Source organism: Periplaneta americana, chromosome 15 (assembly GCF_040183065.1).
Source record: "Periplaneta americana isolate PAMFEO1 chromosome 15, P.americana_PAMFEO1_priV1, whole genome shotgun sequence".
In the NCBI taxonomy this organism is placed as follows: Eukaryota; Metazoa; Arthropoda; class Insecta; order Blattodea; family Blattidae; genus Periplaneta; species Periplaneta americana.
Window position 1 is genome coordinate 35,608,484 of NC_091131.1, and position 27,086 is coordinate 35,635,569.

The 27,086-nt window shown below is 31.8% G+C and overlaps 1 long non-coding RNA gene across 1 annotated transcript in view; it reads right to left on the minus strand.

Moving 5' to 3' along the window:
• The window catches only part of LOC138715627 (uncharacterized), a 63,432-nt gene extending 37,652 nt beyond the window's left edge, over positions 1-25,780 (minus strand). Inside the window, exon 1 of the long non-coding RNA XR_011336517.1 lies at positions 25,604-25,780. This is a non-coding gene — a long non-coding RNA (uncharacterized lncRNA). The remainder of the gene's footprint in view (positions 1-25,603) is intronic.
• Between the last annotated feature and the right edge of the window lie 1,306 nt (positions 25,781-27,086).

The following is a 27,086-nucleotide window of genomic DNA, read 5'->3' on the forward strand; positions in this document are numbered from 1 at the left end:
GATAAATAAGGGGGGCGACTATATTGTAAGTAAAAAAGGTAAAGGTATCCCCGTAAGATGCCATGAAGGCACTTGGGGGACATGGAGGTAGAGCCCCATGCTTTCCATGACCTCGGCACTAGAATGAGGTGGTGTGGTCGGCACCACGCTCTGACCGCCTTTTACCCCCGGGAAAGACCCGGTACTCAATTTTATAGGAGGCTGAGTGAACCTCGGGGCCGTTCTGAAAGTTTGGCAACGAGAAAAAATCCTGCCACCACCTGGGATCGAACCCCGGACCTTCCAGTCCGTAGCCAGCTTAAATTTTGTACCTCTGTGAATAAAGTCATGTCAGAAATATCGAACTGTTGCCATTACTTTTTATCCAACCTTTTGTAGTATTTCATAACTCTCTAAAGAAAAGTAGGAAACCTGTCTCACATCCTGTTTGCCCAGTAAAAATCCGAGTTTTACCGGTAAATAATGTCTAACTCAGATTTCACAGCACATTTTACCTATGAAGTTTGAAGCATTGAAGATGTTCAAGTGTCAGTACCAGATAATTTTCATTGTTTTAGGCAAATACAAAAATTGTTTAAGTCCACCAGTCCATGCTCGGTGTACAATGCATGCAGCCAAACATGTGGACTCCAGTTCATACAAAATGAATATAATAAAACTAGTATTAATAGTGTCTCATTTGCGTGACCATGCGACTCCTATCCAACGCATGCAAGCTCACAGACCGCCTCTGAAACTTGACCGAAGTGGAAACCTCAAAGGCTGCAGTGACCTGCGCATGGAAAGCAAGGTACCGAAGTAACTGAAAAGTCGATAGCGGACTTTTCATTTCCCTCCCGCATAGAGAGAGTCTTCCCCTCTCGCTGCAGAAACGAAATGGTGTAAAAGCTCTTGTTACAACCCTGATTGTGCAACATTGGACCTATTAGCTGACACCATCGACATCCTACGAGTTGGTATACAATAAAATCAACAGGTCACAAGTTGGAGGATAAAGTTGCTACTTTGTACTAATATTATAAACCCGCAGCAAATCAAAAACCATGACAAGCACTCCAGAAGCTTAGCACCCTAACTAGACGCTTTATGAAGCCTGAAATTGTAACTGACCCATAACATAAAACTTTGTGTAGCAGTTTGAATCAATGCTTAAAATCCTCGCTCTGTAAAGCCGTCTCTGAGTGGGGTATATCGGGTGTTGGGCTTACGCTCAAAAAGCTTATGTGGGTTAACTGTAAGACTGCGATACAACCGTGAAATGAATCATGACTAGAATTAGACATACACATTATTTAAAACACATATTTGGTCAAAATTCTATTTTTATTATTGGTGTCTTTGGCTTGGAATGAAATCCAGAAAACAAAATTGCTGTACTCTGTTTTTTTTTTCAGGAAATTATGGAAATTAATTTGTGTGCCATTATAATATTTTATGTCTAACTCGTGCAATAGGATAGTAGAAGAGCTTATTTTATCACAATTATAATCAAAATCATCATTGTCATCATCTTCATCACTACCATCGCAATAAAAATCATTTTATACAGTAATTTTATCAACAGTAATCTCACTAGAGGTTTTGATTTATCTAGAGAAAATCAAAACTGGAGTGGGATTTAATTGACTATTACATGATTAGAAGAAATAGAATACTCTAATACAATAAAATATTGCCTTACTGAAATGCTATTTCACTAATATTAGTTTCACCAAAATCTTTGAACGGAGCTGTCATTTTCAATGACTGTCTATACTGTAAACAAATAACGATCTCAAAACATGTTTTATAGTATCGTAAAGAATTTGAAGTTTGAAATGTTGGAAAACAAAGAAACAAATGGTAAGAATGTGGTAAAAACAGGAGAAAGTATATAAAGATTAGAAGAAATAAAGTACTCTAATACAATAAAATAGATATTAATTGACTTACTAAAATTTTATTTCACTAATGTTACCTTCACCAAAATGTTTAAATGGAGCTGCCATTTTCAATCGACTATCTATGTGCAAAACAAATGACGATCGCAAATCATGTTTTATAGTACCGTAAAGAATTTGAAGTTTGAAATGTTGGCAAACAAAGAAACAAATGCTAGGGTAGTGATAAAAACAAACAAATGCTAGGGAAGCAATAACATTGTTCGTTAAGCAGCCATGATTGGTTGAAAGACGTGCTTTCGTAGACCTACCGTTTTATTGGTCAAAAGTAGTATGACGTAGTAAAAGTATAATAGTCATATTTAATTTCGTACAAGCATTCATGGAAAAATGTATGGAACAAAAAAACTATAATTACAGGCGCACTATTGAATACGTTAACGATTTTAAAAACCTAGATTACATCCTACGTTTAAAAATGTACCAATAAAATTATCGATTTAAAAATCAAATTTCAAAATTTTGTGATGCAATGAAAGGAACATTATACAACAAAGTCAATGTAGAAATAGTTTCAAAATTTTATAAGGTGACATCAGTCACCCATATTTATTTATGGAACGGAATCATGGACCCTGACAAAACAGCAAAAATAAAGAATACTGACAGCGTAAATAGGCCTACTCTGATGAATTAAGTGGTTTATTCTTTTCTCGGCAGTAGAGACATCTATGAACCATGCTTGTAGAGTGGGGGCGAATAACGGCAAGTTAAGGACCTTACCACTAAAAAAAAAATACCTTTTTCAGAATTACAGGAACCGACAGAATTCGTAATGAAGATACCAAACAAAGATTAAGTGTAAACAACGTGGTAAAAGATGTTGATATTTAGCGAAGTGGATGGATAAACTAAGTTGAAATGGTGGAAAATAACAGAATTCCTAAACAACTATCTCACTAGCCTTCACAAATACGGCGTTGAAGAAAAAAAGAGACAGAAGCCGCCCACTAAAAAAATAGAAGGATCAATTCTGAAAATTTTTGTAGACAGAAAAAAATGCTGTGAAACTAAACCAGGGTTAGTTCATATCTATAAATATGAACTTCATTATGTAATCATTCTCAAGATCATGGTTGTCAATTTATGACCTTATAACCATAAACTATAATTACATTATCACCATCAAGTTATGATCAACTTCAGTATCAACATCCGTAGTCAAAAAATTCTTCCTTCTATCAACTTCACCTTACCGTTAATTCCTCTTATCTTCGTTGTTTTTATCATTGCATTATTGTTTCATTAACAAATCCATCTTAACATATAGTTATTAACTTCATTATTTTCATCAAATTTGTCGTTTAAACCATTGGGAATACATTGACCCATGGAGAGGCGACAAACTAAAAGCTACTTGAATGCAGAGGGGCAAGTGGTAGGTCTTTGCAGCTCAAGTTAGATATGTCCACATGTCTCGCCCGGCAATTACTGTTCCATAGCAAGCCATAATCGTCATCATTATCATGAACAAACTCTGTCATAATCAGTAACTTCATCGTGTAACAAACTTCATCCTAAAGTTGAAGATACTGTTAACTTCATCATGATACTACAGACTGTCATCAGTTTCATCATCGTATCCTCAAGTGAACTACTATCAGAACAAATTTCAAACCATTAGCTCCATCATTATCATCAACATTTTGTCGCAATCAACAACTTCAATATAACAAACTTCATTGTGAAGTTCAACGTATTATTATAAACTTTTTATTGGCATTAGTCTTATCATCGTATCATCAACTGATGTACTATCATAACAAATTTTAAACCTGTAACTCCATTATTATCATCAAAACTTTTGTCTTAATCTACAACTTTAGTGTAACAGACTTACTTAATTGTGTAGTTCAAAGCATTATTATTAGCTTTATTATGATGCTATTCGATTGTCATCAGTTTCATCATCGTATCCTCAACTGAACTACTATCAGAACAAATTTTAAACCAATAACTCCATTATTATCAGCATCATCATCAAAACTTTGTCTTAATCTACAACTTCAATGCAACAGATTTCATTGTGAAGTTCAACGCATTGTTGTTAACTTTATCATGATGCTGATTCTCAACTGAACTACCCTACGTACTATCAGAATACATTTTAAATCATTAACTCTATTATTATCATCAAAATTTTGTCTTAATTTACAACTTCAGTGTAACGGACTTCATCGCGAAGTTCAACGCATTGTTAACTTCATCTATGTAGATGCTATTTGATTGTCGTCAGTTTTATCATCGTATTCTCAATTAAACTACTATGAGAAGAAATTTTAAACCAGGAACTTCATTTATTATCATCAAAACTTTGTCTTAATCTACAACTTCATCGTTCAATACACTGTTGTTAGCTTTTTCATGATGCTATTTGATTGTAATCAGTTTCATTATCGTATCCTCAACATTTTAAACCATAACTCCATTGTTATCATAAAAAATTTGTCTCAGTCTACAAATTCAATGTAACAGACTTTATCGTGAAGCTCAACACACTATTGCTAAATCCACGATACTGTTCGATAATCATCAGTGTCATTATCGTATCCTAAACTGAACTATCATGAAGACAAATATCAAAAAATTAACTCCATTATTGTCATAAAACCAACCACTACAATCCAAAAAAACTACAAAATGCTGAACTTAAACATGAAAAATGTTATAAAATGCTAAATATAATTTTTGAAGTGCAGGATTTTTTATTTTAATTTGCTAAAATCTACCATCTCCATTCATGAGTTACGATCTTGTAACCTAAGTTCAACGAAACGTTGTGTCTTGATGGGGGTCTGGCGTTTTCTAGATGTGTATCGGCACCATAATTTTGGGCTTATATATTAATATTTTGTAAATATGGAAGCTCATTATTGTATTATGTTATTAATTTGTGTCAGTTCTCTTTTACGCAGCCTGCCTGCGTGTACGTGAATGATCTAGTACGCTGTTTGTTATGTGGACTTCTGTCTGAAAGGAATAGCTAACGCGCGGGGCTCCGCGGCCCCATGACAAGGTCAGTGCTAGCCGGCAATGCTGCTGTTGGTTTTTTAGCCGTGCAGGTCGCACCCTCGCATATCGATTGAACGGCAGCAGCCCGAGTTTCGTAATTAGGAGCCAGAGCGAGAGCTGATCGCGACGTCTTGCGATGCAGTGCAGTGAGCGGCCTTTAATTAATGGGCGAGCGAAGAAATAATAATTATGACTGCAGGAAAAAAGGAATACAATGTCATAATGAAGGAAATTACTATAGCAATTCGCACATGACTAAATTATTAATTATTTAATTTAATGGATACATGATTGAAATTAGCCACTAAATTAATGAATATATCAATATATGAGATATTCATTAATGCAATGAATAAATAAATGGAAAATTTGCTTAATAGAAAAATGCATAAATTATTTAAAATAAATAAATAAGTAGATAGGCCTACAAGAGTTAATGAGTACATGAGTAAATGAATAAATGAGGACATAAGCACAAGAGTAAATGATGAGTACACGAGTAAATGAATACATGAGTACACGAGTAAATGAGGACATACGCACAAGAGTAAATGATGAGTACATGAGTACACGAGTAAATGAGGACATACGCACAAGAGTAAATGATGAGTACATGAGTACACGAGTAAATGAGGACATACGCACAAGAGTAAATTATGAGTACATGAATAAATGAATACATGAGTACACGAGTAAATCAGGACATAAGCACAAGAATAAATGATGAGTACACGAGTAAATGAATACATGAGTACACGAGTAAATGAGTACATATGCACAAGAGTAAATGATGAGGACACGAGTAAATGAATACATGAGTACACGAGTAAATGAGGACATAGGCACAAGAGTAAATGATGAGTACACGAGTAAATGAATACATGAGTACACGAGTAAATGAGGACATAAGCACAAGAGTAAATGATGAGTACACGAGTAAATGACTACATGAGTACATGAGTAAATGGGGACATAAGCACAAGAGTAAATGATGAGTACATGAGTAAATGAGTATATGAGTACACGAGTAAATGAGTATATAAGCACAAGAGTAAATGATGAGTACATGAATAAATGAATACATGAGTATACGAGTAAATGAGGACATAAGTACAAGAGTAAATGATGAGTATATGAGTAAATGAATACATGAGTACACGAGTAACTGAGGACATAAGCACAAGAGTAAATGATGAGTACACGAATAAATGAATACATGAGTACACGAGTAACTGAGGACATAAGCACAAGGGTAAATGATTAGTACACGAGTAAATGAGTACATAGGCACAAGAGTAAATGATAAGTACATTATATGTTGGACGAAATGAGGTGACTTCTGAAAATAAATGGGTTGGCTTCTGAATTCTTTTTAACTTCATCTATCCCTAGCAAAAAATATCTTCCATTACATATAAGCTGCCTTTAAATATATTATGCTTCGTTACTGCATTAAATCCAAGTGGCATTCCTGTTGTTCACCGACTTGCACATACAGGTACACGAATAAACAGATGCAGGCGCACAGTACCGGTGCATGAGGGAAGACTCCCTGGTTTCACTGAAGCGTGACTTGTTCACCTACAACTAGCTCTCCATACGAATCTAGTATGATCGATGTTCACCTAACTTGTATTCAAAGTAACCAAACGCAGGACTCTAGTTATAACCATCATCAGTAACCATAGAAACTGTAAAATTACATAAAGTGTAAAGCTAGACCGAACGAAGAGCTATACCACAAACAGAACACTCTAGTGTTTCATTCATACGAACTTTACAGTGCCTCGATTTATACACGTTACTCGATCTGGCATATGCCGAAGTATTAGCCTACGCATGCCCAGTATTATCCCCGGGTTATAAACGCCGGTCACCGGTCGAATCTAAGATCTTGGTAGACTGGAAGGAGTCTACTCTCTGCGCATGCTCAACGCAAAAGCGTATGGAGAAGTGAATCCTCTGCGTAGACTCTGATCACTAGATTTTAGTCACTGTGAGATGTATTGCGGTTGAAGTACAAGGTTTAATTCATCTCTACTGCAACTGCAAGCAGATTAGGCCTAGTGAACTTCCTTTCTGATCAGTAACAAAGCAGTGATATTTCTCCGAAGATATATTTATTTACTTCATTCATTCATTCATTCATTCATTCATTCATTCATTCATTCATTCATTCATTCATTCATTCATTCATTCATAAATTCATTCATTCATTCATACATTCATTCATTCATTCATACATTCATTCATTCATTCATACATTCATTCATTCATTCATTCATTAATTCATTCATTCATACATTCATTCATACATACATACATACATACATTCATACATTCATTCATACATTCATTCATTCATTCATTCATTCATACATTCATTCATTCATTCATTCATTCATTCATTCATTCATACATTCATTCATTCATTCATACATTCATTCATAGATTCATTCATTCATTCATTCATTTATACATTCATTCATTCATTCATACATTCATTCATTCATTCATACATTCATTCATTCATTCATTCATACATTCATTCATTCATACATTCATTCATTTATACATTCATTCATACATTCATTCATTCATACATTCATTCATTCATTCATTCATACATTCATTCATTCATTCATTCATACATTCATTCATACATTCATTCATTCATACATTCATTCATTCATTCATACATTCATTCATTTATACATTCATACATTCATTCATTCATTCATTCATACATTCATTCACTCATACATTCATTCACTCATACATTCATTCACTCATACATTCATTCACTCATACATTCATTCATTCATTCATACATTCATTCATTTATTTATACATTCATTCATTTATTCATTCATACATTCATTCATTCATTCATTCATACATTCATTCATTTATACATTCATTCATTCATTCATACATTCATTCATTCATACCTTCATTCATACATTCATTCATTCATTCATACATTCATTCATTCATACATTCATTCATTTATACATTCATTCATACATTCATTCATTCATTCATACATTCATTCATTCATTCATTCATACATTCATTCATACATTCATTCATACATTCATTCATTCATTCATTCATACATTCATTCATTCATACATTCATTCATTCATTCATACATTCATTCATTTATACATTCATACATTCATTCATTCATTCATTCATACATTCATTCACTCATACATTCATTCACTCATACATTCATTCATTCATTCATACATTCATTCATTCATTCATACATTCATTCATTTATTCATTCATACATTCATTCATTCATTCATACATTCATTCATTTATACATTCATTCATTCATACATTCATTCATTCATACATTCATTCATTCATACCTTCATTCATACATTCATTCATTCATTCATACATTCATTCATTCATTCATACATTCATTCATACATACATTCATTCATTAATTCATACATTCATTCATTCATTCATACATACATTCATTCATACATTCATTCATACATTCATTCATACATTCATTCATTCATTCATTCATTCATTCATCCATCCATCCATCCATCCATGTATTTATTTATGTATTTACTTATCTATTTATTTAACTATGTATTTAATTATGTATGTATGTATTTATTTATTTATTTATTTATTATGCCGTTAAAATAAAATATCTGACTAGCTTCCAGCGTCAAGATTTAAAATAAATTCACAACGAAATGTAAGCCTATAAAATATAATATTATGCCTAATAGTTTCTCTCAGCCAAACGATTTTCTGTAAGTTCTAAGCAAACTGTTTCATTTGTCAGTTTAGTAACCTATGCTTAAGACGAAAGACAGCACCAAAATTGGCTGCCTTTGTTTCTTATTTTAGCATCATTACATGCCCTTAATTCCCAATAATGTCTTATATCAGTTTTACACTTAAAATTATTTTATTTTGTGTTCATCATTCCTGGATAAATTCTTCCTTGCATACTGAATTCGAAGAAAATACGACTAATACAGTAGCTTAGGAGATATCCATGTAAGCAGACAGAGGGACACACAGACAGGCAGACTTCATACTCGAAATCATTACTTTTTTCCGCAAAAGTATAAAACTCAATCTTTACAGCATCGAACCACTTTCTTTAACGAAATAAAAAGAAACACGTCAATCACTGTACACAAAAGATATAATTATCAAATTATCTGCCGTGAATATCTTATACAATTATTGCCATCTATACAGAGTTCTTGATTATGTTTCTGTAATCGTTCAGTTATAACTATTATAGTATATGATGCTATGGTTGCATTTTCTCGTGTCAGTGGTTGCTGTAAGTGAAGACATAAGGTGAAAATACGTAGTAAAGAAATTCGATTTTTCTATTTCATTTTTATTTAATTCCCTTAGGCCTATGTTTAAAGATTCGCTTGCCAAAATTTTATTTCGAAATTGCGTCAGAAAGTGCCCCAAGTAATTGAGGATCTCCCCGGAATAAGGGTATAACCAACAAAACTATAATTCATGTTTCAGGAGAAAGGAAAATAATTTCAGTGCTATATTTCATTAGGCCTATATTTACGAGCACAACTATTTGAATGAACAAGGGTAAAGTACAAGTTTATTCAGCCATTGAGCGCAATAATTTCTTGTTATTAATAAATATTTTAAAATTACTTTTTTCACGTACATAACATATTTCAAGAGTCTGATGTTACATTCCTTTTCCGGGGAGATCTTCAATTGAAGAGATGGATTCCAAACAGGCCTAAGTCAAAATGACAAGTTATGAGAAAAGTGACAAAATTGATAAAATAAATTTAACATCCTTAGATCCGTTGAAAAAAAAAACATATGCAAACACTAAGTCAAGACTTAGGAGAGTCTGTTAAATAAACCTACATAGTTAGACTATGTATAGGTTTGAAAAGGATAAATTAAAACTGGAATAAAGCAAGTTAAAATCTAAGAAAAAAGGACTTAAGACACTTTGGAATCCACCTCTTCAATTAATGCTATGGTGCCACACCACTTTTCTTTACGTGTAATCTTGAACTTTAAGCTTAATTTCCGAAAGTTACAATTTTCTGCAAGCACGAAATATTTTCTCAATAAGTACTTGAGATAAATTAATGAAATTTTGCACAACTTTCTGTTATTGAATAACCGAAATTTTTCTGTTGACAGATTGTTTTTATGTGAATATTTAAAGTAGCCTACTTTTCTTAGAAGAAGTAGTAATAATTTATACATTCTTTATGACACGTGTTTTAAAATTTGTAATAAAAATAAATTATATTTTAAAATTCAATCCGTAGAGATTTTTTTGATATAGGTAATATATGGCAAATGTGTACAAAATTTTAGATGTGTATCTCTAGTAGATCATGAGAAAATGTTCCTTGTCTTCTATAATGTCATGTTCGTTTTTTTTTTTTTTACTTTGGTTATTTAACGACATTGTATGAACTACTGGGTTACTTAGCGTCGACAGAATTGGTGATAGCGAGATGCTGTTTGGCGAGTTGAGGACAAGGATTCGTCGTAGATTACCTGACATTCGCTTTACGGTTGAGAAAAACCTCTGAAAAATCCCAACCAGATAACCGACCCAAGCGGGAATCGAACCCGCACCCAAGCGCAACTTCGGATCAGCAGGCAAACGCACTATCGTCTGAGCTACGCCGCTGGCTGTAATGTCATGTTAGGTTAGGTTGGTTTATAACTGGATTTCCGATAATGCTGTGATATTGTAATTAGGCCCCACAACACATAAATTTACTTTAAATAATCATATCATATTTAAAATCGTTAGCTCAATCTGTGACCAATTAAATATATCATAGCATTTGGACAGACATGTTCCCTTCGCTGGACTTGGAGCTGTAAACGCTACCATCGAGTCACTGTTCACATGTACGATATTTGCATTACGCAGCAAGAGGCGCCCAGAGATGACAAAGACGAGACGAACTTTCCTACCGCAGGATAACGTATAAGATAATCTATAAACTGTGTATTCGAAATGTAATTTATATCTAATAGTGAGAAAATGAATTCTAAATGAGACAGTAGAGCAAGTGGACAGCTTCAAATAGCCTACTTGGGGTGTACTATAAGCAGTAACATGAGCTGCTGCCAAGAAGTCAAAAGGAGGATAGCAATGGCCAAGGAAGCTTTTAATAGAAAAAAAAAGCATTTTCTGCGGACCTCTGGAAAAAGAACAAAGGAAGAGACCAGTGAAGTGCTTTGTATGGAGTGTGGCATTGTATGGAGCATAAACATGGGCATTACAACGAAGTGAAAAGAAGCGAATAGAAGCATTTGAAATGTGGATATGGAGAAGAATGGAGCGTGTGAAATGGATAGACAGAATAAGAAACGAAGCTGTGTTGGAAAGAGTGGGTGAAGAAAGAATGATGCTGAAACTGATCAGGAAAAGGAAAAAGAATTGGTTGGGTCACTGGCTGAGAAGGAACTGCTTACTGAAGGATACGCTGGAAGGAATGGTGAACGGGAGAAGAGTTGGGGGCAGAGAAGATATCATATGATAGGTGACACTAAGATATATGCGGAGACAAAGAGGAAGGCAGAAAATAGGATAGATTGGAGAAAGCTGGGTTTGCAGTGAAAGACCTGCCCTTGGGCAGAACACTGAATGAATGAGTGAGGAAGTTGAAGTAGGCTCTAATGCTCCGCTAATCAATGATACGACCTGAATGATCAGTACATCTTTTTCGTCTAGATTTACAGCATGTAGAACGCGAGAAGTGTAGAGATTTTCCTTCGTGGACTGGATGTTTAATTCTTCTGAGTGACTTAAATGCGTCAGTATTTGATGCTATTTTTTATTTTTTTTTATTTTATTGGGTTATTTTACGACGCTGTATCAACATCTAGGTTATTTCGCGTCTGAATGATATGAAGGTGATAATGCCGGTGAAATGAGTCCGGGGTCCAGCACCGAAAGTTACCCAGCATTTGCTCGTATTGGGTTAAGGGAAAACCCCGGAAAAAACCTCAACCACGTAACTTGCCCCGACCGGGATTCGAACCCGGGCCACCTGGTTTCGCAGTCAGACGCGCTAACCGTTACTCCACAGGTGTGGACTATTTGATGCTATTAGCAGTACAGTATTGTACAGATACGGAATTAAAATTTGGAGCGAGTCTTGATGGGAGTCCTCCTGTATGTACGCAACAATTTCACACGACTGCCTACAAGTAGCTTATATAGGCCTACAGGGGCATTTGTTTACTGCACATGTGCAGTGTGTTGTAAGCGAAATTTATAAAATAAGGGAGCTCCAAATTTTATTTCCGTATCTGTACATAAGCCCTATATGCTACTGAGACATAAGCTTCGTGTTTTATTGGAAGTACATAGTGCGCATGTCCGAATCATCACGTGGAATGTGATGTCAGAGATATATTTCGTAGTGAGAAACTTTGTGACTTTCATTAAAGCATGACTTAGTTCTATCAACCCCTTTGATTTCATTACCTGGTTGGGTTTTTCCGAGGTTTTCCCCAACCAAAAGGCAAATGCCGGATAATATTTTGGCGAATCCTCGGACCTCACCTCATCTCACTACATCTCGCCAAAATATTGTAAAAAATTGCACAAAATTGTAGAAAATTACTAAATTGTAAAACTGTAAAAATTTGTAATAATTGTAATTGTAATATTGTAAAATTTTGACTTGTTCCACATCTTAAAGCTTCATTGCTCATGTAAGATCTATGGAATAAAATAAATGAATGAATGAAAGTATATATGCACCTAGTCATTATGGACATAACATATTTTAGCTCTGTTAATGATTCTTAAAGCTTAAGCATATTAGCATTAAACTACGTATACTATATTTACGAGTAGTTACAAGTCTACAGTTAGTGGCCTTTTTAGAAAACAGAAGCTAACTAGAGACAGTGATGTGATTTTATGAAGTGATGACGAAATGGTATTGAAAGGAGAAACCAAAGTACTAAATAAAAAATAAGCCTTATAATGGCTTTATCTATCACAAATATTGTAAAATTTGTCAGGAATTGAACTCTGGTTTGTTTAGTAAAATACTGTTATCAAAATAAGTTGCGAAGAATATGGAAGTATACAGTGTGTAAAAGAATTGCATCGTCAATTATAACAATACATTTCGTTTAAACATTATTATGCTTATGTATAGGCCCAAAAGAAAGCTAAGAAATGTCATGAATATAAACATGGATTAATTTGTACATGACCTGTTTAAAACGTCATTGTTTTGAGTCTCGAGTGTTATTTTATTGACAGATGTTCATTAAAATTACTATCGAGAAAAAATTTCTAAGTCTCGGACTTATTGGCGAATAATGATGTGTTTAATTTTTCTTATGAGAAAATGGAACAACTCACTAATGAATACATAAAGGAAAATACTGGCTATGATTTCAAGTAAAAGACGTTCAATTGTTCATACTGAATAAATAAGCTAACAAGCAAACGATCTGTTGGGGGTAAATAAAAAAGTTAATTTTTTTTCTTCCAGCATGTCAATAATGTCCAAAGAAGTGCTTATACAAATTTTGACCACTCGACTGCAATTATGAGGGCCGTAAAAAAGTAAGTTCGCCAGGGGCCGTTAACAGAAAGAAAACACAATTTCATTGGACAAATTTATTGGAACAGACACAGCAATTGTTGAGCTATTTTTCAACATATTTTTCATCGGAATTGAAACATATCCCATCATGGGATACACAAAGAGAGGTGCAGACGCAGTCAAACGACGGTTTCGATCTGAGGCGGCTGACTTCTACGATACAAAAATCGATCCCATGGTATGACAAATGTCTCAATTCTAGTGAGGGATATGCTGACTAATAGCTCAACAATTGCTGTATCTGTTTCAATAAATATTTCCATGCAATTGTGCTTTTTCCTATACACGGCCCCAAGGAAAATCACTTTCTGGACGGCCTCGTAATTACGGTCGAGTGGCCAAAATGTGTATAAGCACTTCTTTTGACATTATTAAGATAGTGGAAGAAAAAAAATTAACTTTTTTATCTGCTCTCATCAGAACGTTTGCTTGTAAGTCGAAATTATTCTTTCCAGAGATTTTTTATTCCATTTTATTTATTTATTTATTTATTTATTTATTTATTTATTACTATAGATTACTATTTGTGAAATAAGTTATTACGAATTCTCAATTAGGGTGTCTATATAGCAAATACTTGGAAGCTAAACGTCGGAAATTATTTTGCAATTCATTTCATTCAGAAATTAACTCATTGACATTAACAAGTGAAATGAGTAGTGGAAAAGTTTGTTAGCTATGAGGTTAATTAAAAATATATTACGAGTAGACATTAATAAAATGGATGAATGATGTTAAATGGAAAATTAAATTATGAATGACAATGTCAATGTACTCGCTTAATTGCACAATTCACATATGATTTTCATCTATACTAATAATAAATCTGTAGCCGAAATTTTTCTGGTAATTTTCGATTTTCCAAAAATAATTGGTCCTAACATATATAATTAACCACCCTGAAACCGAAAATCGCATTTTTGAAATTTTTGTTTGTATGTCTGTCTGTATGTTTGTTACCTTTTCACGCGATAATGGCTGAACCGATTTATATGAAAATTGGAATATAAATTAAGTTTGTTATAACTTAGATTTTAGGATATACGGCATTCAAAATACTTTATTTAAAAGGGGGGCTATAAGGAGGCCTGAATTAAATAAATCGAAATATCTCGCTTATTATTGATTTTTGTGAAAAATGTTAAATAACAAAAGTTTCTTTAAAAATGATTTCAGATAAGTTTTACTCTATACAAAATTTTGATAGGGCTGATGTTTAATGAGATAAATGAGTTTTAAAATTAAAATAACGCCATCTAAGACGTTGCAATGAATTAAGAACAAATGAATTCGTCTATAAGGGGCCTTGGACAACAACAATCGAAACAGGGGCCTTGGACATCAACAATCGAAAACGTACAGAGAATGTTTCTGTGTTTGTATGAAGTAATATCAGAAGCTAAATTAACCGATTTGTCTAATTAATTATTATTTCACCATTGGAAAGTGTAGTTTCTCTAGATGGACATAATGCTACGAGTATAATGTTATTACAGTAACGTCTGAGTAAATCGAGGACAGGTAAGATTAAAATAGCTTCTTATGCACAGAAAATTTGATAGGCTATTTTGTACATTCGTTTTCTGTATTTCTTAAAATAATATTTATGTACACTCATTTTAATCTCAGAGAATTAACGAACAACGAGAGTGTATTGATTTAGTATGCAGCAATAGTACGTTAGCTTAGCAATCCATTATTTTATAATTCAAATTTTAACTATGCTCAATTAAATCGTGTTAAAATACATAAAATATATATGCAATAAATGCAATGCAAAAAAAAAATTGGGTAATGAGCGAAGCAGATTATCTTGCGCTGTTGTAAAAGTTGTTCCCTGGATCAAACGTCCTATTTTAATTATGTAATTACTTTATATTTAGTTCTAACAGGTGCAGCGGAGCGCACGGGTACGGCTAGTCCTAAATAAAATTGTCAATTGCGATGTTTTTAGGAATTCACATTACACGGATTTGGCGAAATTTGTAAGCTATACGTAGAGGTGACAGCTGTCGAGATTGATTGGTACATCAAAGCTGTATTAAAGGCTTGATTCCCATGGCTGTACTGTCAGTGATACAGTTGCAGCCTTGTCTCGCACTAATGGAACATATGATATGGTCTGACAACTACGGAACACAAAACCTCTGTAACAGCGAGACCAGTAAAAGGACTCGTAAGCAAAACATGAGCGATATAGTTGCAGATCTTTCTAGCGCCGGCCTTCCTCGTGCAGTTCCCACTATTTCAATATAAATGCTAATCTATTTGAACGAAACAAAAGGGAGCGAGGCACTTCATGAATAATGCCATCGGGAGACTGCTTTCTTAAGCTTATAAATCCAAACACCGCATATTCTGAAATCCATGTTTTAGTCTTGACAAACATATTTTATAATGATGACGTACAAAACCAGGATTAATAATTTAATTTGAAGATCAACAGTGTTCTGAAATACAGTGTTTGCTTATTCTTGTGATATATGTGAATATATTTCTTTTTAGCGAATATTTCGAGGTATTTACGGTGTGCAATATATTCACAATACTCTCTAATAGTCGACCTGGTTGGAAAGTTGGTATAGCGCTGGCCTTCTATGCCCAAAGTTGCGGGTTCGATCCCGGGCCAGGTCGATGTCATTTAAGTGTGCTTAAATGCGACAGGCTCATGTCAGTAGATTTACTGGCATGTGAAAGAACTCGTGCGGGACAAAATTCCGGCGCATCCGGCGACGCTGATATAACCTCTGCAGTTGCGAGCGTCGTTAAATGAAACATAACTTTTTTTATTTTTAACTCTCTAACACATTTTATACATCTGTTCATTTAATTTTATAGGTTATATTCACCTTTTCGCAGTACGGATAACAAAGTCAATAGGTTTATTGAAAAGTCAGTATATCTGGTACAAACGTACTGCTTATTTTATTTAGAAAGTTTTGCAGCATAAAAGTAAAATTTGTACTTTGACTACATATTTTAAGGAAAAATATCTCAGCTAAATTTAGACTGTAAAGTAGGCTAGATTTTTATATACTTATATGATTTTGAACTTACTTACTTATGGCTTTTAAGGAATCCGGAGATTCATCGCAACTCTCACATAAGCCCGCCATTGGTCCCTATCCTGAGCAAGATTAATCCAGTCCCTGCCATCATATCACACCTCTCTCAATTCCATTTTAATATTACCCTACCATCTACGTCTCGGCCTCCCCAAAGGTCTTTTTCTCTCTAGCCTCTCAACTAACACTCTATATGCATTTCTGGATTTGCCTGTACGTGCTACGTGCTCTACCCATATAAAAGTCTGGATTTAATGTTCCTAATTATGTCAGGTGAAGAATACAATGCGTGCAGTTGTGTGTTGTGTAACTTTCTCCATTCTTCTGTAACTTGATCCCCCTTAGCCCCAAATATTTTCCCAAGAACCTTATTCTCAAACACCCTTAATCTCTGTTCCTCTCTCAAAGTGAGAATCCAAGTTTCAGAACCATACAGAACAACCGGTAATATAACTGTTTTATAAATTCTAATTTTCAGGTTTTTTGACAGCAGACTAGATGACAAAAGCTTCTCAACCGAATAATAACAGACATTTTGCATATTTATTCTGCGTTTAATTTCCTCCCGAGTGTCATTTATATTTGTTACTGTTGCTCCAAGATATTTGAATTTTTCCACCTCTTCGAAGAATAAATTTGCAATTTTTATATTTCCATTTCGTACAATATTCTGGTCACGAGATATAATCATATACTTTGACCTTTCGAGATTTACTTCTAAACCTATCTCCTTACTTGCTTCAAGTAAAATTTTCGTCTTTGCCTAATTGTTTGAGGATTTTCTCCTAACATATTCACGTCATTCACATAGACAAGTAGCTGATGTAACCCGTTCAATTCCAAACCCTCTCTGTTATCCTGGACTTTCCTAATGATATATTCTGGAGCGAAGTTTAATTTTTTGTTATTTTACCGGCCAGAGGCCATATTCCTAAGGTTTCTCTGTTTTATAGTTTTCCGTTTTTTAAAGCTGAGAGAAAATCAACACCCGTTCCCAAAGCGGGATTCGAACCCACAACTCTTCGCACCAAGAGGTAGAGATATTTCTTGCCTCTACAGCTGCCCACCCAAGCTGGCAATTTACGTACCTATATATTTTTTTTAACAATGTCACATATTTTAGCAACAAATATGAAAAGGGAATTGAAAAATATATTAATGATATAATATGATACAGCAGCCCTTGGTTATTCTGGTGAACGTTTATTAGTAATACATTTAGGAATTAGAGGAAGTATCAAAACGAATATTTATAAACCATTTTTCTTTCATGATTTACTTATAAATGATTTTATATTCGTTCAAAATTAACTTCACAGATTTGAAATAGTATTTGAACAATTTTTTAAGAATATAAAATAGTGACGACGTCTAAAATTTATTCCATGTACAGATTTACTACAACTATGCAACTTTTTCGCACGTGTAATAATCAGAAAAATGAACTACTTAATGTTCAGTGTGTTCGAGATATCTATTATGTTTCAATATTATGGAAATAATAATGGTATCTGTGTTAGTAACTTTTTAGACAATGTGTAGAGAATTAAAAGTAATAGTTACAAAATATTTCTGCAGTATAACAAGTTGGTTTAATTTTATTCACAATTTATTCTTGAGGTTAAAAAATTAATATCGTTAATATATTTTATCATTCTCTGCAGTTGACTGCAACTTAGTACATTTGACAGAAGTATAGCCTCCTATTTTACTCAAAAAATGCTGATCACAATTTTTGAGCACAAACTACTAAATGTTTTCTTATAATACAAAGTATTGTGCTTGCGTATATTTTCAAGACTATAAATATACGTTTCTCTTATAAATTGTGCAGAAGTATTAAAAATAACATTATTACTATGATGTACCGAAGTAAGTAAAGCGCCAGCACGTAGAGCTGAAAATCCGGGTTCGAATCCCGGTGTCGGAGAGAATTTTTTTTCTCCGCTCTACCCATTCCTCTTTGCTATTTAGTCATAATGAATTAATAAGAATCGGACGCGAGTAACATAGAACAACATTTTTGTAATATAAAACATTTGCATATTAAAATTGCTTTTGTGTTTATTTATTAGATATTACTTTACAATCTACTTAATTGTTTCCTTCCACAAAACATAAAGAAAGTACTACATTTTTTTAGTATCAAATAATTATATTGATTACACGTTATGCTGGATGTAAAAGAATATGAGCTTTTAGAATGCATATTAGAAACGTGAAATATGTAATAGAATCAAATAAGATAAAATTTGTAGTGACTTATAATTGCTTGCAAGTTTCCTAATTAGCTAAGATTTAATTGGCATCATTATTAAGTATGAAGGACACAAAATAGAGAATATTCACTTGTTTTTAGCAGTTTAGGTATTGTAAAAGTGATTTTGTAATGTTATCTTTCCTTATGTAGGCCTACGTAGCTCTTTTTATATTATTTTTTTTGCAATTAGTGACTAGGAAAATAATTAATTCTACCAGTTCGTAAATTATAGATCTACAGAATAAAGTTTGCTTCAATGACTGTTAAAGAGAGCAACAATAAAAATCATAAATTATTTTACAGTACAGAAATTCGAGCCAAGAAATTTTTTTTTAGGTAATTGATTTATAACACTCAAAATTGGTAACAAAATAGATCACTCAGCTTCAAATTCATTAAGGATTAGTGGTGGAAATGATACAAATAAGTGATACTGTTAATGAAATTTTGTCGTATTTTTTTTTTTAGTGAAGTATTCTATAATTTCGATGTTTTTCGGATAAAGAGGGTTAAGTACTTTTTTGTGCAAATGGAATTTTGCTTCCCAGGTGAACACACAAGTTAAATTCTACAAGTGGGTGTGAAAAAAAAAACAAAATAATACTAGTATTTTATGTGTTTTTATGTGGAAAATTATTTGCAATAAGGTTTCGAAGTTTAATTTTCATTTATCTCAAAACTCAGTTTTATAACGTATGTCCATTTACCGAAATACCATCTATTTATGCCTTCAGAATATTAGTTTATTTGTCAATACAATAAAAGTTCGAATTGTTGTTATTCAATGTAGTATACCAATGTCGCTATGTATGTTGCAATGTAAAACTGTTGTCAATACTGAAAATTAGACAAAGAATCAAATAAAATTAGTGTTTTAAAAAGTAACTGGCTATTTGCTGTAGGTACCTGATTATTTTGTATACTGTATATCACAAAATAAAATGTTACCTTAAGATATATGAATTTAAATTTTTATCTGAAACATCTGGTATTCTTATTTCTGTGAAAACTTTTGAGGTAAAAAAATATGTCCCGGTTTAAAATGTCTAAATTTTAGTTATTGTCTAAGAAACATAGATATCAGTACTAACAAATTCGTATTTTACCATCTAAAGTTTTATTGGTGTCAGTATTCTGTATTTGCTGTTCATAAAATTCTTTTAGATAAAAATTATTTAAAACTTAATACTTCCTTCGAAAATAAACTATCAACTTGTTCGTAACACTACTTCAGCAATGTCTGATTGTACATGCTCGATTATATGTCACTGAAGGTAATATTGCATGAAAGAATTAAAAAATGCAATAAATTAAAATGAAGTATAGTGAGATATAGATCAACTTTGATCTCATCTTCGTTGAAGTCTGTAGGGCTATTGAGAGTACTATATTTCTTTTTATAACGCTGATGAACCGGTTCGTCACATTCAATATATTACATTAATGGTCATATTGAAAACAAAGTCTTAAAACTATTACGCATATTAATAAATTATTAAGTTATTTTATTTGAATATTATTGAAACTAAAATTATAGTAGTATATCGAAATGATAGCCGTTCAAATCTTGGATTTGAAAAATCAATTCAAATGGGCAAAAAAGAAAATGTAAATTAATGTTAGAAAAATACATAATGAAATTAAAAATATATATATATTCTGCGACAAGATATGGTAGTTATAAAAACGATAAAAATTATTGAAAATAAATAATATACACTGAATATTATAAATATGTATAGAGATGGTGATTGATGATGTTCAATGAAGATTTTAAAATGGTTCATGCAATTTTGTAAAGAGTCTTTTCAGGAACCTTTAATTTTCTGAGGATCTCCAATGTAAATTTGGGAATTGTTCCTCGCGCACCAAAAATAAGTCCAATGGCATTCCAATCTTGAATATTATATTTATGACTGAGATCATCACAGCATTACTTTCTAAGTAATAGGTATTTTCAATCACGACGAATTTCTTCAACATCAAAGGAATATACACCTTCAATATTTTATTGAAACATAAATTAATTAATTTATGTTTGATCTGTCTTATAAATTAGGTAGACTTTGTAGTATTCGACATTCAATACATTTAATATGTTATTTAAAATTATAATTTGTATGTAGAATGTTATAAGAAGGTTTATTTTCTGTTCTGATTATCTTGAAGAATTTTAAATTCAGAATTTAGATTTTGGAAATGTGTCCTATTTGGATATAACAATTCTGTAACTGTATGGTGAAGTTTATTAAATGGATCATTTTTTAAAATTATGATAATCGATTCATTACAACATATTTTTAAATGTGTTATTAATGAGTTCATTTTATTAATTTATGATATATGTCGAATGCACGTAATATTTTAGAGATAGGAATGCAGAGAAGTTTGAAATAAATGTTTAGTAAAATTAAAATTTGAAACGAATTTTATTTTGTGATCCTTTAGCAATTTTAAAAATAGTTTGCTGTCATAATATTTACGCCGTGACTAGTAATTTTTCCAATCTCTGTATCTTGTGTTACACAGAAGAACTATTTTACAAATGCCAGATATAGTTAGTCTTCAATACAGTGCACATTCGTTGCTCAGAACACAGAGACAAATTCAGCGAAACACTAACAAATTTTTTAGTCTACATTTGAATAGGATTGAGTTAATAGTTGAAATAACTTCTTAATATTCTATAAGGACTCTAAATACTGTACATATAAGGCTGCAGTAAACTGTTTCCGAACTGAGGTGGAAACAAGAGTGAGTGTCCCCATGTATTTCTCTCTTTGATGGTATTGCGCTAATGTGTTCGCACTTGTTTATTTCCGTGCGAACTCAGACAGAAGCACCGTTTTTCATCAAGTGGGAGCCGGCAACATATCAAAGAGAACATTTCTCTTTCGTTAGCAGATTTTCTACGCAACTTGTTTCAATTCAAAGTGGATGAAACGCTATTTCTCATTACAAATTACTATTCCGTGCATAGTTTTGGGTTTTAAACTATTCAGGCTCCAAAGCATGAGTTCTGTCAAGTGGATTTGTGATTTATTTTGTTCCTGTTTTCGTTTGAAGTATGGAATTACCAAATTTTGTATGATATTATCATTGCATTTGTACGTAAATAAATGGTTTGTTTCCAAAACCTGATGTTTCACTTTCAGTTATGTTTACAGGAAGGAGAAAAATGGCTGGCTTTGAAATACAAGAACCTATTTTCGAAATGTGTGCTTATTCTTATCTTGCAGATATTTTATACCACTCTATGTACTGAATGCATTAGAATACTTCATAATTTACAACAATTTCTAAATTGAAATCTAAAATAATAGGTTTCGGCCTGAAAAACAAAACAAAAAAATAGAAGTTTTTGAAAAATAAATTATAGTTTTAAATATCATTTTTTCAGTGGCAAATAGCAGAAAATGACAAAAAATAATTTTAGCATTGAATCCAGAATGTAAGAAATACGTTTATTATCTTGTTGGGTGAAAATCGGTTTTTGAGAAAAGTAGCAGGTTTTGGAAACAAATCATTCAAATGTGGACCAATAAACGTATATCATAAGACAAGAAAATGGAAAATTTTTCATTGATTTGATATTATTATCTAGAGAAATTTCAGCTATCACAGCTTATGCTCTGATCTGAGAATGCTCTTCCATCAAAAATTAGTGTTGGATAGAGAGATATCTTGTACTAAATTACATGCATTTGTGAATTCCTTATATAGGCTTCCGTTTACATGAAAGAAAATTGATTAAATAGTTCTCTGTTCTATGTCTTCTTGAACAAATAACTTGAAACTTACACACATCGCAAAAATTATGCGAGTGAATGCTTGTAAATTTACTTGTAAACTGATAGTAAAGTATTGTGTATTTTATAATCTACAAATTATCCTTTTAAATAAGAAATTTAATCAAATATTCCTTAGTGAATGTGACCATAATACATAGATAGAACATTAATTACAGTACCAAAAATCCTGCCAGTAATAAAAATACTTTAGTGAATCCATTTTGAGTCAGCAGGACCTTCCAAATTGTTTTCTATAAACTAAAATGTAAGCAACTTCAGAAATTTAGATCATCCATTAGTTACAGTTAGAGAAAAGCGTTTAATGAAAAATATATTATTCTCAAGTTTTCTGCAATAAATATTTTTGTTTTTATAGTTGTATACATTCGTACTTCTAACAGTTCATGAACAATCACGTATAAAGTACATGCTACGTTTATCAGAAATGTTACAACCAGTTGTAGTTCCTTAAATGAGATATTTATTTAATTAAAAATATATGTGGTCTTGTAGTTTTATTTAAATGTAAGTTTTGAGATTTTGATATTAAAATCCACCTCAATAAAAATGTTTTTACACATAGCATACCGTGTAGTAAAATAATCTTAAAACATTTTCATAAATACTGCTTGAATATTTACAAGAGAATTAATTATGAAGTTTTGCCTAGAACGTCGTACAGCACAGTACATAAATTCTCAAGCAGTCTCTTTATTTAGGCAATTTATAAAGGTACTACTGTATATTAAAAATAAAGTTTTATGTAAAATTTAAAGATTTAATATTAAGATAACATAAATATACCACAAAAATTAGTCTAATTCAACATTTTAAAATTGAAAACTAGCCCTCTTTTCTCTTTTTCAAAATTTGAATTTTTATGAATATTCTGTTATTGTTAGAAAATGTATTGCTTGAATGGCCATTTCACAGTTATGTTTTTATGATTCACTTGACAATTTTATAGGAAAAAATATTATGTAGATTTCTACTTCATTTGCCGAACAAACTAAATTATAAATTGTTGTGAAAATTTTTTATAATTATCATTTTAAAAATTCCTAAATTTAATTTTAATGTAATACAAATATGGAATTAGCAAAATTATTGCAATATTTCAAACTAAAACAATTTTATTTTTTTTTACTAGAGTTTGAAACTTTCTAAATAAATTATATAATTGAGTTTATTAAAAGGCAACAAGTCATTCTTTTTCAGTACTCAGATAATCGAAGAAAATTTTATGTTCTCTTAATAATTGTTAAAATAATTTGTGTTATGGTTAAGCATCACTCATGGAAAATAATTCATACTTTTCATTCTCTATTAAATACAGAAAAGTATTAAGAAATCCATCAAAATGTCCATGTGTTCAAAGTTGACTTAGTACCTTTTAATGACCGATTCAATTATGCAATTACTTAACAGAAAAAAAACAATAAACGTGAAATATTATGAAATGCTTATTTCCTACTTTTATTGTGCCCAAGGATATTAATAATTATAGTTTCTTACAATGAATGCTTGTAGAAGTAAACTCATGTAAAAATCTAGAACCGTTAAACATTTTGAAGTTTTAGGAAACATTAAAAATTTATCGAAATGATTTAGTTCAAGTTGGAAATCAGTTCAATATATTTTTTTGGAAAAGTATTTTGTGTGTCATTTAAATCCAAGTTTAAATGTGCAATTAAAATTTTAAAATATTTGTGTTTTTTTTTAATATTTGTTATTTTTTTTTGTTTAAATATTTTATAGCTTGAAAAAATAATATTACAAAATTGAAAATAATAAAGTATGTTGCTTAGATGTATGTTTGGATTAATTTTGCTTGTAATTGTATAGTATATTGCATAATTACTCATTTTTATTAATTTTGTGTACATTAATTATTTATTTTCTGGTAGCTTAAATGTAAAACAAAACATTTTTTTTCTTCATTAAGCCTAATAATTGGGATTGAAATACTTATTATTGATGGAATATAATACATTTCGGTTTAATGAGTAAAACTTGTGAAATAAATTTCTTGAGAATTTGTACCATAACATTGAATTAATTTTATATAATTCACTAAGAATTGAGTAATATTTTAAATCAGTTAAAAGAACTTTATGAAATATCAATGTTTAAATTTAGTAAAGTTCTGCAATTACACTTTTTGCTAATATTTAAAACAATATTATTTCATTTTAAGCTAAAATATTGTTGGTGGATTCTATTGGAGAACAAAAATTATTTTATATATTTTAAAAAATCTGTTATAAAATAAATTTATTTTTATTATTATGTTGAATGTTTATTAGAATTTTGAATATATTAATATAGCTTTTATTTTTCAACTCTGTAGGCTATAGAGTTTTTATTGTTGAATTATTTCATAAGTTGTTATAATTATTTTGTATGAGAGCTGTTTTGATATCTAGAAATACCCATAATTATGTGATATATATTTGGAAGGCCTTCCTGTTTACTTATTCGTTGTGTGAATTTAGTAATGACCACTATCTGCCCGTGCTATGAATATTAGATGTCGTAATGTTCCGCCATGTTACCAACATTATTTCCGTTTGCATTTAAATGTTTGGGGAACATCTTGAGCTAATGTCTTTCTTGCCAGGTGTGATATCGGCCGTTGAATTCACAAAAAAAGGCAGGAATGCTTGTGTACGAGGCAGTGTAGTCCGGTCCGGAGCGATCTATTATGTTCCTGGGTTCTTGTTCCTTAATAAGCAATTTCCGAAGTTGCACAACTCATTTCACATTTGGGTTTGTTGCTTTCGCTGGGCTATAAATTCAAATAAAATCGAACGCCGAGCCTCTAAATCCTAGTAACACAATTATCACCAGCACACACACACAAACACACAAACACTTTTAATAGCACCTTGATATCATTTTTATATAACAAAAAGAGCGGCAGCGTTTTATGACGAGGCGACAGCGACTTTTTCTCTGAGGGGATGTAGCGAAACTTTTCTCTTCCAACGGGGTTAGTCTCCGTCCAGCATACCCATCCGGCTCATAAAACAACGCCAAAAGTTGCTTCTTTTAGTGCCATAAAATTTTCAACCCCCTCTTTCAGTCCATCCCCGTCAACCCCCCCGCACACCACCCCTTCCATTTCCACCTTTTGCCATTCCACGCATCAAGTTTAGCGCAATTTTTCTGTCCATGCGCGCAGCTATTTAAAAGAGAGGGAAAAAGCCTTTTTTGTACAAAAAAAAAGGTCGGAAAAAAGGGGGGATGATAATACATACATGAGATAGAGAGAGAAAGGGTTAAAAAAGAGAGCATAGGGGTGGATGGAGAGGGGTGGGGAGGTTGGTGGTTGATTCTAACCAATCACAAGCCAACATTCTTGTTTGGTCTGGTGGAATTTTTATGCCGTTGTCATTCTCCTGCACATATAGTCTTGTGCTCTCGAATCCGTCTGTCTTCCCTACCCTTCCATGTGTGGCGGGCCAGCCTGGCTCCAGGGGCAGACTAGAGTGACAGGAAGAATGACAGCAGCGAGTGGAAGAGATGACTGTTACAAATGAGAAAGAGTGAGACGATGGAATCGGAATCCCGTTACAAGGCCCATGTGGCTCAGCCGCGCTGATCGGGGATTAGTTTGGCTCAGTAATAAGGTTTAGCAGCCTGCTCCACTCTATTAATTAATATCTGGAGTATTAGGGGAACATCTTCGGCATCGGCTGGCGTGATGTGAAGGAGTGCAAGCGCCCAAGTGCTTGGAAGAATTCTGTCAACAGCTGCACCAGTAATAATAATAATAATAATAATAATAATAATAATAATAATAATAAAATTATTAGTAACACTAAGACTAATATAATGATATTAATATAGTAATAATAACAATAATAATGATAATAATAATAATAAAGTCTTTAATAACAATAACAATTTATAATAATATATAATAACAATAGTAATAATAATAATAATGATAATAAAATTATTACTAACACTAAGACTAATATAATAATATTAATATAGTAATAATAACAATAATAATTATAATAATAATAGTAATAAAGTCTTTAATAAAAATAACAATTTATAATAATATGTAATAACAATAGTAATAATAATAATAATATTAATAATAATAATATTAAAGTCTTTAATAACAATAACAATTTATAACAATATATAATAACAATAGTAATAATAATAGTAGTAGTAATAATAATAATAATAATAATAATAATAATAAAGTCTTTAATAACAATAACAATTTATAATAATATATAATAACAATAGTAATAATAATATTAATAATAATAATAATAGTCTTTAATAACAATAACAATTTATAATAATATATAATAACAATAGTAATTATAATATTAGTAATAATAATA